This window comes from Capricornis sumatraensis, chromosome X, assembly GCF_032405125.1.
Source record: "Capricornis sumatraensis isolate serow.1 chromosome X, serow.2, whole genome shotgun sequence".
Classification (NCBI taxonomy): domain Eukaryota; kingdom Metazoa; phylum Chordata; class Mammalia; order Artiodactyla; family Bovidae; genus Capricornis; species Capricornis sumatraensis.
In genome coordinates, this window is record NC_091092.1 from 15,950,005 (window position 1) to 15,962,930 (window position 12,926).

A 12,926-nucleotide genomic window follows, 5' to 3' on the forward strand; every position below is an offset into this window, starting at 1 on the left:
TCTGCCAATCTCTGATGAATCTTGTAATCATTGACTTAATAGGCAAAAGAAAGTAAAAACAACACTTAAGGAACAAAACATTTATCAGGCTACTAATCTATGCTAGACACCATACTAGGTAATTTCATGTATTTTTGTCTAGTCCATGTAAGTTAATGATTGCTGCATCTCTACTTTCATCTTACTTTTCTCATAACAGCATTCTTACTGTATAGATATGATGATTACAAAGTATTAGTGATGATTAAATAGCACAAACCTAGCTACTATGAATCAGTGACTGACACTGAAATTAGATGTGTTTAAAAAGGGATAGTGAACTGTAGCTTAAAAAGAATTGTACTGGGGGAAGGTGATCATACTCTAGTCTTCATTCTTTGAGACTCAATTTAATATTTTTGAATGAATCACTGAACATTACTAATTATATAAGAAAAAGTTCAGGATAGTATCTTGAGCATATTCCATTTAGGCATATAGAAGGTACACTAGCATATTAAAGGGGTTTAAAAGTCCTGGAGTAAAGAAACCTATTTGTTTTGCAAAGTTATATTTCTAAGCTTTATTTAACCCACTTTCCTTCCAACAGAACACCTATTAATAATAATTGAAGAGTGTTATACAGAACCATTATTTGAGTAACATTAGTTTGAGGGGAGTAGTTTTATGGTAAAGGTAATTTCTGTAGTGGTAAAAAGACCAAGAGGGATTCATTTCTGACATTAGTGGAATGACTTTTATCAGATTAACTCTTAAGAAGTGAACATTCTGGACAAAATATAACAACTATTTAATAGCATAGGAGAGTGACCAGAGTAGGAAAACAGTAGAGCAAATTCTACCTCTTAAAGAAGGCAAGTACAGTGGGCATGTTTGCACTTATGTACCTTTTTATCCTGGGTGTACCTTTCAGTCTGTGTGGCAGCGGATGGTAAGATGGCAGACAGAAAACCACAGTTCTAGTGGCTTGAGAAGTCAAGGACAGAATTGAGGATGCCAGAATGGCTATAAAATGATGGGAGATATGCTGGAATATAGAGAGTTACAGAATGGAGAGCCCAAATATCTGCTTGGAAATGTCACCCAAATACTTGGTTGAACCTTGAACTTTATATGTATACAGGAGGATTCATTCAACCCAGTAAAAAGGAACAGCTTAAAGGCCGCAATAAGGCAACACAGATTTAACTGCTGTCCATTGAAAGGAAAATGGAGTTTTAAGTGTTAACTCAGCCGAGTTAGCTATTTCCTAAAACAAATGTTCAGTACTTTTCAGACAATATAAAATAATCCAGGATGTGTGTACATATTAAGTACAATGTCCAGTATGCAATTAAAACCTGCTAGACACTAACACAAGATCTGTGAAGTAACGAATAAAGTGACCCATAGTCAAAAAAAACGACCAATAAATGAAAACTAACTCTGCAATGACACAGATGTTAGAATTTTTAGACAACTGGTTACAAAGTAAGTATTCAGTTCAGTTCAGTTCAGTCGCTCAGTTGTGTCCGACTCTTTGCGACCCCATGAATTACAGCACACCAGGCCTCCCTGTCCATCACCAACTCCTGGAGTTCACTCAGACTCACGTCTATCGAATTGGTGATGCCATCCAGCCATCTCATCCTCTTTCGTCCCCTGCTCCTCCTGTCCCCAATCCCTCCCAGCAGCAAAGTCTTTTCCAATGAGTCAACTCTTCGCATGAGGTGGCCAAAGTATTGGAGTTTCAGCTTTAGCATCATTCCTTCCAAAGAAATCCCAGGGCTGATCTCCTTGCAGTCCAAGGGACCCTCAAGAGTCTTCTCCAACACCACAGTTCAAAAGCATCAATTCTTCAGCACTCAGCCGTCTTCACAGTCCAACTCTCACATCCATACATGACTACTGGAAAAACCATAGCCTTTACTAGATGGACCTTTGTTGGCAAAGTAATGTCTCTGCTTTTCAGTGTGCTATCTAAGTTGGTCATAACTTTGCTTCCAAGGAGTAGGGGTCTTTTTAAAATTATTTTTAATATAAATTTATTTATTTTAATTGGAGGTTAATTACTTTACAATATTGTGTTGGTTTTGCCATACATCAACATAAGTGTCTTTTAATTTCATGGCTGTAGTCACCATCTGCAGTGATTTTGGAGCCCAGAAAAATAAAGTCTGACACTGTTTCCACTGTTTCCCCATCTGTTTCCCATGAAGTGATGGGACCAGATGCCATGATTTTCATTTTCTGAATGTTGAGCTTTAAGCCAGATTTTTCACTCTCCTCTTTCACTTTCATCAAGAGGCTTTTGAGTTCCTCTTCACTTTCTGCCATAAGGGTGGTGTCATCTGCATATCTGAGGTTATTGATACTTTTCCTGGCAATCTTGATTCCAGCTTGTGCTTCTTCCAGCCCAGTGTTTCTCATGATGTACTCTGCATATAAGTTCAATAAGCAGGGTGACAGTATACAGTCTTGACATATTCCTTTTCCTATTTGGAACCAGTCTGTTGTTCCATGTCCAGTTCTAACTGTTGCTTCCTGACCTGCATACAGGTTTCTCAAGAGGCAGGTCAGGTGGGCTGATATTCCCATCTCTTGAAGAATTTTCCACAGTTTATTGTGATCCACACAGTCAAAGGCTTTGACATAGTCAATAAAGCAGAAATAGATGTTTTTCTGGAACTCTCTTGCTTTTTCCATGATCCAGTGGATGTTGGCAATTTGACCTCTGGTTCCTCTGCCTTTTCTAAAACCAGCTTGAACATCAGGGAGTTCGCGGTTCACGTATTGCTGAATCCTGGCTTGGAGAATTTTGAGCATTACTTTACTAGCATGTGAGATAAGTGCTGTTGTTGCTGATGATTAAATAGCATAAACCGAGCCACTATGGAGAATCCCAGGGACGGGGGAGCCTGGTGGGCTGCCGTCTGTGGGGTCGCACAGAGTCGGACACAACTGAAGCAACTTAGCAGCAGCAGCAGCCACTATGAATCAGCGACTTACAGTGAAATTAAATGATTAAAAAGGGAGAGTAATTTAAAGCAGATAGGATAAATATATTTGTTGGTTTAAAGGGAACTCTGCTAATAATAAATCAACAGATAGAGAATCACAACAGAGCACTGGAAATTGTGTAAAAAAGAAAAAGAAAAGAAAAATCTAGATTTAAAAAGTAAAATATGAGAAAGACTCATTTACCAGATGGGCTTTTAACAGCAGAATGAAGAAGACTGAAGAAAGATGGACAAATAACTTGAGAAACACATATTACCTAACACTAACCAAGTAAGTAACAAAATGAAACAAAATAAGAATAGCTCTATATCTACTAAGGAAATTGAATTATCAAACCCTTCCCACACTCACATAAAAATTCTAGTCCAGAAGTTTTCACTGAGGAATTATATGAAGCATTTATGTAAGAAACAATATCAGCCTTGCATAAACTCAGACAGTGGAGGGATAAGGACTGATGTCCAACTAATTTTATGAAACAAATATGCCCTAAAACCAAAGACAAAAGTTAAAAATCATTAAACTGTAGCTCATTAATAGAGCTGCAGAAATGAAGAACAAAATTTTAGCAAATCAGATCCAATGGCATATAAAGCAGATAATATGTTCTTACCAAGTGGGGTTTATGCAAGTAATGCATAGTAGGTTTAATATTTGAAAATCAAAATTATAATTCACCATGTTAAAAAACTGAATAAAAAATTTAAACATAAATAAGCCCACCATATAATTATCTCAATAGATACAAATAAAGCATTTACCAAAATTCATCATCAATTTCTGATAATCTCAGCAAACTAGAAATAGAATGGATTTCCTTAATCTTAAGGAGCATCTACCAAACCCCTATAGCCAAAATTATATTCAGTGGAGAAAGACTACATCCCTTTCTTCTAAGATCAGGAACATGTCTGCTCTCGCTATTTCTATTCAACATTGCCAGTGCAGTAAGACTAGAAAAGGAAAATCATCCATACTAGAATAGAAGAATAAAACTCTTTTTTTGTAGGTGAACGATACTAAAATGCTCTTTGTGAGTGTAGAAAGATCAGAATAAACAAACCTGATAAGATCAATAAAGATCATTTATATGTATATATTATAGCAATGAAAATTTGGGAATAGGAGTTATAAAAATGCCTTTTGCAAGAGCCCCAGAAATTTGAAATACATGGGAGCAAGTCAGACAAAAATGTGTAAGTCCAGTGCACTGAAAAATACAAAAATATTGTTGAGAGAAATGAATACCTGAATTAACATAGATATATATCATGTTTAGGGATTAAAGTGCTCAACATTACTAAGATGCCAGTTCTCTCCAAATTTATATATAGATTAATAGACCTTCTTACTTTTCTTGTAGAAATTAAGCTGATTCTAAAATTCCAATGTGGGCTTCCCTGGTGGCTCAGATCTTAAGATCTCCCTGCAATGAGTGAGACCTGGGTTAGATCCCTGGATGGGGAAGATCCCCCTGAAGGAGGGCATGGCAACCCATTCCAGTATTCTTGCTTGGGGAATCCCATGGGCAGAGGAGCCTGGCAGGCTACAGTCTATAAGGTTACAAAGAGCTGGACTCTACTGAAGCTACTTAGTATGCACAAAATTCAGGTGTAAGGACTTCCCTGTGGTACAGTGGTTAAGAATCTGCCTTGCAATGCAGAGTACTCAGGTTTGATCCCTGGTCAGGGAACTAAGTTCCCACATGCTGCAGAGCAAGTAAGCCCACACACTACAACTAGAGAGTATGGGCTGCAATGAAAGATCCCACATGTCAAAACTAAGACCCAACACAGCAGTACAAATAAATATTTTAAAAACTAAATAAAATTCAGGTGTAAATGCTAACGTAGCTTTTTAAAAGAATGAAGCTGAAATATCTATATTACACAATTCTAAGACTTAGAATAAACTAAAGTAAACATGATAGTGTGCTAATAGCAAACAAAGATAGACATATAGATGAATGGAACACAGTAGAGTCCGTCGCTAGACCCATAGGTGCATGATGAATTGATTTACTGACGAAAGTGCAAAAACAATTCAGTGGAGAAAAGATGGTCTTTACAACAAACAGTACTGGAAGAACTGGATATGCATATTCACAAAAATGAACTTTGACTCACTGCTTGTACTATATGCAAAAATTAACTCAAAATGGATCATAGACCTAAATATAAAGCCTTAATCTATAAAATGTAAGTCTACAAATCTTTCAGAAGAAAATATAGGAAAAAATCCTTGTGACTTTGGATTAGGTAGATATTTCTTAGATATGACAACAAAAACATGATCTGTAAAAGAAAGACTGATCAATTGTATTTCATCAAAATAAAGAACGTATCTTTTAAAAGATTTCTTTATTTTTTTAATATAAATTTATTTTAATTGGAGGTTAATTACTTTACAATATTGTATTGATTGGAACACATAAATGTATCTTTTTAAAAAAAATAAGTTTATTTATTTATTTTTGGCTGTGCTGGGTCTTTATTGCTGCACGGGCTTTCTCTAGTTGTGGTGAGCAGGGTCTACACTCCAGTTGTGATGCATGGGCTTCTCATTGCAGTGGCTTTTCTTGGTGCAGAGCATGGGCTCTAGGGTGCACAGACTCTAGTTGGGTTCCCAGGCTCTAGAGCACAGACTCAATAGTTGTGGGGCATGAGCTTAGTTGCTCTGCAAGTTGTGGGATCTTTCTGGATCAGGGATTGAACCCGTGTGTCCTGCATTGGCAGGTGGATTCTTTACCACTAAGCCACCAGGGAACCCCAAGAATGTATTCTTTTCTGAAAATACTAAGAGAATGAAAAGACAGTTCACAGTCTAGGAAAAAATATAAATGAATTACCTATCTGATAAGAATCTTGAAACCAAAATATATAAAGAAATCTCAAAACTAAATAATAAACATCCCCAAGTAAAATTAAATTAAAAACAAGATGGCAAAAGATTTGAAGACACTTCCCAAAAGAATAGATGATGGCATCGTATAGATGATGGCAAGCAAACACATGAAAAGTTACTCAACATTAATAATTAGGGAAATGTATAATAAAACTATGAGGAGATACTACTATAAATGTATAAGAATGTGTAAATATTAGAACATAACCATACCAAATACAGATAAAGGTGTGGAGCAACTGAAATTATCACAGATTGCTGGTAGAGATCTAGAATGATGCAAATACTTTGGAAAAAAGTTTGGCAGTTTCTTAAACAGGTTAACATAAACCTGTCATATGACCCCCTCTGTTCCTAGGCATTTACCCATGAGAAATGAAAGCATGTGTCTATACCATCCTTGTACATGATATCATGGTAGCTCTATTTGTAATAGCCAGAAACAGGAATCAACTCAACTGCCTTTTAACAGGTGAATGAATCTTAGCAAATTGTAGTAGAGCTGATCCTTGAACAACATGGATTTTAACTTCATGGGTCTACTTATATTCAGATTTATTTCAATAAATACATACTACAGTAGTATACAGTCTGTAGTTGATTAGAATCCATAGTTACAGAACTGAAGATTTGGAGCACCAGCTGTAAAATTATACTCAGATTTTTAACCACACAGGGGTTGGCACTCCTGACCCTCATGTTGTTCAAGGGTGATATATATATATACACACAATGGAATACTACTCTACTACTCAGCAATAGAAAGGAATGAACTACCGACACACTTCTAAATCACAAAGTAATTATGCTGAGTAAAAAGTTAGACAAAATGTATATTCTGTATAATTCCATTAATAAAAAACTTTGAAAAATGAAAATTAATCCCTGGTGATGGAAGGCAAATCAGTTATTGCCTGGGGTTATGAGTAGAGGCAGGAGGAAGACATAAAGGGGGACAAGGAAATTTTTAATATTTATAATATTTCATTTAATATTGTTATTTTTAAAAGATTTTATTTTTTTGTGCGGTTTTAGGTTCATAGAAAAATCGAAAGAGATACAAATTTCCCGTATGTGCCCTGCCCCCACACATGCATAGCCTCCCCAGCTATACCATAGTGGTACATTTGTTACAGTTGATGAACCTACATTGTTATGTCATTATAACCCAAAATTTAAATTTTACCTTAGCATTTACTCTTGGTGTTATACATTCTGTGTGTTTGGAAAAATGTATAATGACAGGCATCCATATTAAATTATCATACAGAGTATTTTCGCTGACCTAAAGAAGAACTCTGCTCCCTCTATTGATCTCCCCAACCTGTACCCACTGGCAACCACTGATATTTTTACTGTTGGTATAATTTTACCTTTTCCAGAATGTCATATAGTTAGAATTACATGGTATGCAGCCTTTTCAGATTAGCTCCTTTCAATTAGTGATATTATTTAAATTTCCTTCATGTCTTTTCATGATGTGATAGCTTGTTTCTTTCTGGACTGATGTTCATAATATTCCTTTGTCTGAATGCACCACATTTTATCTGTTCACCTACTGAAAAACATCTTGGTTGCTTCCAGGTTTGGCAATTATGAATAAAACTGCTATAAACATTCACATGCAGATTTTTGTGTGGACATAAATTTTCAGCTCCTGTGGGTAAATATCAAGGAACACGATTGCTAGATCATATGATAAAAGTATGTTTAGTTCTGTAAGAAACTGCCAAAGTGTCTTCCAAAGTGGCTGCACCATTTTGCATTCCACCAGTAATGAATGAGAGTTCCTGTTGCTTCACATCCTTGTCAGCATTTGGTATTGTCAATGCCTTGGATTTTGGCCATTTTAATGGGTGTGTAAAGGGATCTCATTGTTATTTTTTTAATTTCCATTTCCCTGATGACATATGATGTGGGGCATTTTTTCATATGCTTACTTGCCATCTGTATATCTTTTTCAGTGAGGTATTTGTTAAAGTTTTTGTGAGTGAGTTTCTGTCTCTTAGTTGTGTCTCTTTCCGATCCCATGGACTGTAACCCTCCAGGCTCCTCTGACCATGGAATTGTCCGGGCAAGAATACTGGAGTGGGTAGCCATTCCCTTTTCCAGGGGATCTTCCTGACCCAGGGATCAATCCCGGGTGTCCTATACTGCAGGGTGATTCTTTACAGTCTGAGTCACCAGGGGAGCCCCATAGAGTCTTTGACCCATTTTTAAATCAGGTTGTTTTCTTATTGTTGAGTGTTTAAGAGTTCTTTGTCTACTTTGGATAACAGTCCTTTATCAGATATATCTTTTGAAAATGTTTTGTCCCAGTCTGTGATTTGTCTTCTCTTTCTCTTGACATTGTTTCTTGCAGAGCAGAAGTTTTTCATTTTCTTGAAGTCCAGCTTATCAATTATTTCTTTTGTGGATTGTGCCCTTGTTGTGGCATCTAAAATGTCACCACCACATCCTAGGTCATCTAGGTTTTCTCCTATGTTATTTTCTAGGAGCTTTATGTTTTGCATTTAAGTCTCTGATCTATTTTGAGTTATTTTTATGAAGGTATAAGGTGTGTGTATCGAATTTTTTTTTTCAGGGAACGTCCAGTTTTTCTAGCACCATTTGTTGAAAAGACAAGGAAATCTTTATGAGTGATAGATATGTTCATTATTTTGGTTGTCACATATATGACAAAAATTTTCAGATTGTGTACTTTAAGTGAAATTTATGTATTTGAACGCATTCCTTTGGCAGAATGTACATGCTTCTGTATTAAACTTATTTTTAAAAAAATTAAATATAAGTTAATTATATATATATAATTATATATATAATTATATATATAATTAAAAATAAGTTTAATACAGAAGCATGTACATTCTGCCAAAGGAATGCGTTCAAGTACATAATGCTAAAAACAAAATTCACCAGACTGCTGATGAGAACAAGAAATCAATCAGTTGACATCCTGAAATTCATGTCACAGTCAAATATTATCTAAACAAAGTGTGCCCCTTTACCAGTTGCATCAGCATTTACTGGGAGCTTGTTAGAAATGCAGATTCTTAGGCTCCATAGCAGACCTACTGAATCTAACTCTGGGGGCAGGACCAGGTAACCTTGTTTCAACAAGCTGTCCAGGTGGTTCTGATGCCAGCTAAAATTTGAGATCTTCTGACCTAGATTATTTCCATTTTGACAGTTCCTAAAGATCCATATTCTTGTTCTAATCACTTCAAATATTTCTTTGTGCTATGTAATTACAAAGACAATAGATATTACACAAAAGAAGACACAGTTGCCCATAATTTATATAATTATAAAACCATTATAATTACATTACCTAATTAAGTCATTGTTTCCATTTGTCTGTTAAGAGTATTGCTTTGCCCATAGGTTTATATAATTTTTACTTTTTATAGTAGTATAATCTTCAAATAATTTTAATTGTAATTGTCATTGTGACAGTTTGTCCTAATTTTTACTTTTCCTATCCTCAGAAATCCAATATTTTTCGTGTTAATTGTGTACCTGTTTTGAGAAACTGGTTTTTTTTTAAATTTTGTATTTATTTTCACATTTGTCTGTGCTGGGTCTTCATTTTTGCACTCAGACTTTAATTGCAGTGAGTGACGGCTACTCTCTAGTTGCAATACAGGACCTTCTCATTGTGGTGGCTTCACTTGTTGTGGACTTTGGGCTCTAGGGTTTGTGGGCTTAGTATTTGCAGCTCGCAGGCTCTAGAGTGCAAACTCAGTAGTTGTGGCACACAGGCTTAGTTGCTTCATGGCATGTGGGATCCTCCTGCACCAGGGTTCAATCTGGTGTCCCATGCATTGCAAGGTGGATTCTTAACCACTGTACCACCAGGGAAGCCCCAAGAAACTATTCTTAGAGTTTATTTTTTTATTTCCATGATCACATAACTTTCTTCTTGTGATTATAAAGTGCCCTTCCTGTAAAATTTTTATTTGTACCTCTTACTCACAAAGTAGCTTCTACTTCAAAATTAAAAGATGCTTACTCCTTGGGAGAAAAGTTATGACCAACCTAGACAGCATATTAGAAAGCAGAAACATTACTTTGCCAACAAAGATCTGAAAAGTCAAGGCTATGGTTTTTCCAGTAGTCATGTATGGATGTGAGAGATGGACTATAAAGAAAGCTGAGCGCCGAAGAATTGAAGCTTTTGAACTGTGGTGTTGCAGAAAACTCTTGAGAGTCCCTTGGACAGAAAGGAGATCCAACCAGTCAATCCTAAAGAAAATTAGTCCTAAATATTCATTGGAAGGACTGATGTTGAAGCTGAAACTCCAATACTTTGGCCACCTGATGCAGAGCTGACTCATTTGAAAAGACTCTGATGCTGGGAAAGATTGAAGGTGGGAGGAGAAGGGGACGACAGAGGATGAGATGGTTGGATGGCACCACTGACTCAATGGACATGAGTTTGAGTAAACTCCAGGAGGTGGTGATGGACAGGGAGGCCTGGGTTGCCGCAGTCCATGAAGTCACAAAGAGTAGGACACAACTGAGTGACTGAACTGAACTGAAATTAGTCTATTATCCTTCTCTTAAATTCTAGCTTGTATATAAGCCAGCTTTATTGCAAATAAAAGTCATCTTTTATATAATTTTCCCTAATCCTAGCTCTTATTTTTTTCTGAATCTTTGAGGCAAGCATGTGCCATAAATGAGTTTGAGTAAACTCCAGGAGTTGGCGATGGACAGGGGGGCCTTGTGAGCTCAGTCCACGGGGTCACAAAGAGTCGGACACGACTGAACAACTGAACTGAACTGAACTGAAGGAAGTTCATTCACTGAATGAATATTTGCTGTGTATTTGTTCTGTTGGGCCCTAAGAATACTATGATGAACATAGCATAATTGGTTAGATGAAAGGAAAATGGAGAGAATGGAGTTGAGATTATTATAAATTTCTGGTGAAGGTAGCTGGATTATGTTATTTCCTGAAATAAATAGTATGGCTGAAAGATAATGAATTCAATGTTGTTTATGTTAAATTTGCTTTTGAGAAAATTATTCAACTTCTCTTTGCTTTAATTCTTCATCTATAAAGTAGAAATAATAATAGTATTTACCTTATATTGTCATTGGGAGGATTAAATAAGATGAAACATGGAAAGAATTAAGAATGAACCTTGGCACATAGAAAGCTTTCAATACACGTTTCCTATTGTTATTGTTGAGTGTTAGGTGCCTTAAACATCAAGAGGAGATGTTTAAGACATTTGGCCCTGTGAACCCAGCTTTTAGGAAAAAATATGTTAATATTTGAGATAACCCAGAGAAAGGGTCAAGAAGGGCATTCAATGTAATACCAATATTTAAGGGACAGGCAGAGAGAGAAGACTATTATTCCACAAGGAGAAATTAGAATAATTTTTTTAATCCAAATGTGGGCAGGCAGCACAAACCAGGTTTTCTTAAGTTTAACCTTCAGAAATAGGTGCACGACATCATTTCTATGTTAGTGAGTGTTATTAGCAAATTACACTAAAATCTAGCTAGCTATAAGGATTAAATAATTACCTGACAACCAGTAGAAAGGGTAGGCATGCAACAAATGTCATCCTTCCCTACTTCCTGTATTAGGAATTAGGTTAGAGAGGACCCTCTTATACCCTCTCCTCATGGAAGCCTTCTATAGTTTCTACTGCAGGAAACTTTCTACCTTTTGAAGACTGGAGGTTGCTATTGCAAATTTTCTGCTACATTGCTCCAGTAGCTGCTGTTCTGTATTTCTTGGGATGATACTGCTCTGTCAGCTAGATAGGACTAAAACATTATTTGACTATTGTGTGACGAGATTTCAGGATAGGAATCTGGTATAGGTATATGGTTCTTATTAACACAAGTGTAGTTAAGCTTTTTAGCACTCTCTACTGGACTGGAAGAAACACAAGCTGGAATCAAGATTGCCAGGAGAAATATCAATAACCTCAGATATGCAGATGACACCACCCTTATGGCAGAAAGTGAAGAGGAACTAAAAAGCCTCTTGATGAAAGTGAAAGAGGAGAGTGAAAATGTTGGCTTAAAGTTCAACATTCAGAAAACGAAGATCATGGCATCTGGCCCCATCACTTCATGGGAAATAGATGGGGAAACAGTGGAAACAGTGTCAGACTTTATTTTTTTGGGCTCCAAAATCACTGCAGATGGTGACTGCAGCCGTGAAATTAAAAGACGCTTATTCCTTGGAAGAAAAGCTATGACCAACCTAGATAGCATATTCAAAAGCAGAGACATTACTTTGACAATAAAGATCCATCTAGTCAAGGCTATGGTTTTTCCAGTAGTCACATATGGATGTGAGAGTTGGACTGTGAAGAAGACTGAGCACCGAAGAATTGATGCTTTTGAACTGTGGTGTTGGAGAAGACTCTTGAGAGTCCCTTGGACTGCAAGGAGATCCAACCAGTCCATTCTGAAGGAGATCAGCCCTGGGATTTCTTTGGAAGGAATGATAATAAAGCTGAAACTCCAGTACTTTGGCCACCTCATGTAAAGAGTTGACTCACTGGAAAGGACTCTGATGCTGGGAGGGATTGGGGGCAGGAGAAGGGGACGACAGAGGATGAGATGGCTGGATGGCATCACCGACTCGATGGATGTGAGTTTGAGTGAACTCTGGGAGTTGGTGATGGACGGGGAGGCCTGGCGTGCTGAGATTCATGGGGTCACAAAGAGTCGGACACGACTGAGCGAATGAACTGAACTGAACTGAACTTGTAGATATAGATGCTTCGTCTTTCTCATGTGCTGCCTAGGCTGTCAGTGTGGATAGAATCTGGGGAGAGGGTTTCCCAGAAAAAGGTCCAGAGCCTTTGGCCAGAGACTCAACCTTCAAGCCTCAGAAAAGTAGAGGAACTGCATGCAGCCAAGCAGTTGGAAGCTCATGCCTTGCAACTATGAGCCCTTGGGGTTCTTAAATGTAATAGTGGTGAATTTGCTTTCTGTGATTGGATCCTGTGGAGATGTTGGGGTTCACACTCTTAGCATAATTGACT

At 37.0% G+C, this 12,926-nt stretch overlaps 1 protein-coding gene across 2 annotated transcripts in view; it reads left to right on the plus strand.

The window, feature by feature from the left end:
* COL4A5 (collagen type IV alpha 5 chain) overlaps positions 1 to 12,926 on the plus strand; it is a 249,452-nt gene that overhangs the window by 114,600 nt on the left and 121,926 nt on the right. The window lies entirely within an intron of this gene.